The following is a 3,131-nucleotide window of genomic DNA, read 5'->3' as shown; positions in this document are numbered from 1 at the left end:
ACTCACCAACATTATTACTTTTTGTTCAAAGGTAATAAAAGGCAGGTTTATACTATCTGCAGTAACCCAAACTGGCCTTAGACTTAAATCCAACCTCCTAAATGCTTGGAATTACAAGCCTTTACCACCACAACTGGTTCCGTTGATTTTTTTTATGAGTTATAATAGTTATGAAGTAGTATCATAGTAATTTTGAATTATATTTCTCGAATGACTTCTACTCAAAAAGCATTAAGCCAGCATAGAAGTTGTATTAAACACAACTTTGTAAACCCACAGGCGATTTTCAGGGCTTTATGGAGAACATGTCTATTCAGACCTTTCGTCCATTTTTAATCCATTTCCTTGTTAATCTCATCTTTAAGCTCTTTAAACCAGATCAATAATTAATTGAAGGTAGAAAAGAAAAAAAAATGTAGCAACTCATAACATTTTTCAATTTTCAATAAGATGGTATTGCTTAAATCATTTTCTGTTTACACTTGTGACTATATAACTCAATTTAGTTAGACCTTTTACAAGGCTGTAATTCATATATTTTACATTGATTGTTCTTTCCAAAGCCTGTTTGTCTAATTTCCCTTGGTTTCTTTCAGTCCCAATGGTTCAAATTTCAAACTGAAGAATAAATAGAAGGAAGCAAACAAAAAATACAGTTCCTCTCATCAGATCATGCCTGTATAAGAATGAGTAAGAGTTCATCCATCTAAGGACCTGTGATAGGAAAACAGAAAAAGAATTCATTCTTCTAGGTCTTCTTTATCTTTGCGATGTAACTTAAAAGTTGTAAAACACATTATACTGGTCAGATACTTTTATGTTTTATCAGTTTTACACATTTTCATATGGATTTCATCTCAGTCTACAAGATAACTTCATCGTTCTGTCTCTGGTACTTTTACTCTAACAAGACATAAGATAACCAGTTTGATTTACAGCATGAGAAGTTATCCAACTGGCTTTCTTGGAAGCAGAGCATGGTCAATAGATATTAGTTCTGGTTGCTCACTGCATGTAATGGTTTCTGTACTACTTATCACATTTTATTTAGTATTTAAAAAAGACTGCTGGCTAAACTCAAACTCATCCATACAAGTTTATATTAAGTATTTCGCAAGTGTTATTTCCTTTAATTCTTAAGATAACATTTGCTATAATGCTAATGTTATTACCATTTTAGTGTTGGAAAAAATTGTAATTAAAGGCAGTAAGTGTATGACCCAAAGACACAGTGAGTGAGGAAGAAAATGAGTCAAAGTTTCCAAAAGTCTTTCAGCAATACACAAAAGGTAGATAAAATCTCTTCATTCTATGACACTCTCAATTCAATATTCATATTGTCCAAGAAATAATAGTATACAATGTCTTGGTGACATTGGGTTATCATGCACAGAACTGAGCTTATAAATTGAGGTACAAAGAGAAGCATATATCTTCTGTCCCACAGTTCCAGTGTCCTTTTTAAAATGTACTAAAACTTTTAAATATCAACACTTACTGTCTTTTAACAATTCCAAAACGAAATAAATTCACATATAATCAATCCAAAATGTTTTAAAAGTAGGAGAAGATAAAACAGGCCCCTGTGAAGTAAATTTTCTTCTACTTTATACATTATTCTGAAAGCCTTTTGCTGGTTTATAAGGCCTGTAATCCTACTACTGGGGATATCTACTCAGGAGCCTAAGATCTGTGGATAACAGTTGGAAGCCTATCAGGGCAAAATAAATTCATAAGATTATTTTTCAAAAATTTTAATGAACTAGCAAAGGGCCAGGAATGGAGATGTAGCTCATTTAGTAGCTCACTAATAGAGCGAAAAGGACTAGCAAGACCTTGAAGCCCTGATTTCAAACTCTGAGCATGCCAACACACATGCAAGTGTGTGGGCACACTTTATTCAAAATTTATTCAAAATACCTTCATATCAGTGTTTTTCATTAATTTCTTAACGATTTTATGAGTGAAATAAAGGAAATAAACTCTTCCATCTCAGAACATTTTTATATGTTTTCATTGAAAAAATGCTGTACAGAAGGGTCACAGTTACATGAGCAAGGCAATGAGTACATTTCCTAACAAGCATTGTTAACTCCTCCTTTATTATTCCCCTACTATCCCTTCCCTTCCACCTCCACAAGTCCACTCACCTCCTCCCTTCCCCTGCCTCAATTGTAAAGTTCATTTTACAACATAGTGTCTTGTGCATCTCATTGTTACAATGGGTGAACCTGTATCCCTATTTAAGCATTTTCTTTTTCTTCTTCCCATCCACAAATTAGAAGAGACTATAGACAAGATGTAGGCGCACCAACTTCAAATACAGTGAAAACAGGTGTTATAACATGGGGTCGGAACATATAAAGAAGCAAAAAAAAAAAAAAAAACAAAACCACACTGTATGTTATAAGTATGTGAGAAACAATAGCAAGAAAGAAAAAACCACTTGTGTCACTAACTTCGGTTCATTTCCTTTAACATAATCTTATCTGGTCATATGCTCATAGCTTTTGACCTTTTCTGCTTATCCCAGACATGATTAGTTATTGAAAATTAGGGAAACCATGGGACCTATGTTTATTTGGACTTGGCTTACTACACTTCATAATCTATTTCCGAAGCCTTTCCATTTCCTAACAAATTAGGCGATGGAATGACAGGAGTTTGCCTGTCATCCTTAAGCAGGGGCCATGTTAATCTTCTCGGTATCATTCCAAATTTAGTGTATATGATGCTTCCTCACTGCTTCTCAGGGAGCAGAGGAGGGAAGGCCTTCCCTCACCCTCCAGTACTGGAGATCTCCATCTTGGATACTGACAATGCTCGATGGAGCTGCTAGCTCCAACTTAAGCCTTGAAAGAAAACTGGAGTCATTTAGCAGGTCACAAGAACCTAAGCTGACCTGCCAGACTCAGCTCCACCCAGAGAAAAGTCACCCAGCTCGGGCGCCAGCCATAGGAGTGGCTTTCTTCACTGGGTAATCAGAGCCAGAGGCTGCCCCTCCCTTTAGCAGCCTTGACAATCAATTGAAATTCAGTAAACATAAACCCGGAGAGTGACTCCAGGCTGGGCTCTGGGAGTTTCTCACAAACTAGCACCCGGGAAAAGCTAAAGTTTGCTGAAAGTCCTCA

General features: G+C 35.9%; 1 non-coding gene across 1 annotated transcript; it reads right to left on the bottom strand.

Annotated features, from left to right (window-relative positions):
- Nucleotides 1–2,636: 2,636 nt before the first annotated feature.
- LOC122127811 lies at nucleotides 2,637–2,743 on the bottom strand. The gene has a single exon (XR_006151296.1). It is a non-coding gene; the product is annotated as a U6 spliceosomal RNA (small nuclear RNA).
- Nucleotides 2,744–3,131: the final 388 nt, after the last annotated feature.

This window comes from Dipodomys spectabilis, unplaced genomic scaffold (assembly GCF_019054845.1).
Source record: "Dipodomys spectabilis isolate Male_0828 unplaced genomic scaffold, ASM1905484v1 ptg000312l, whole genome shotgun sequence".
Lineage (NCBI taxonomy): Eukaryota > Metazoa > Chordata > Mammalia > Rodentia > Heteromyidae > Dipodomys > Dipodomys spectabilis.
The sequence above is the reverse complement of the archived record's forward strand: the minus strand, read 5'-3'. Positions and strand labels throughout refer to the sequence as shown.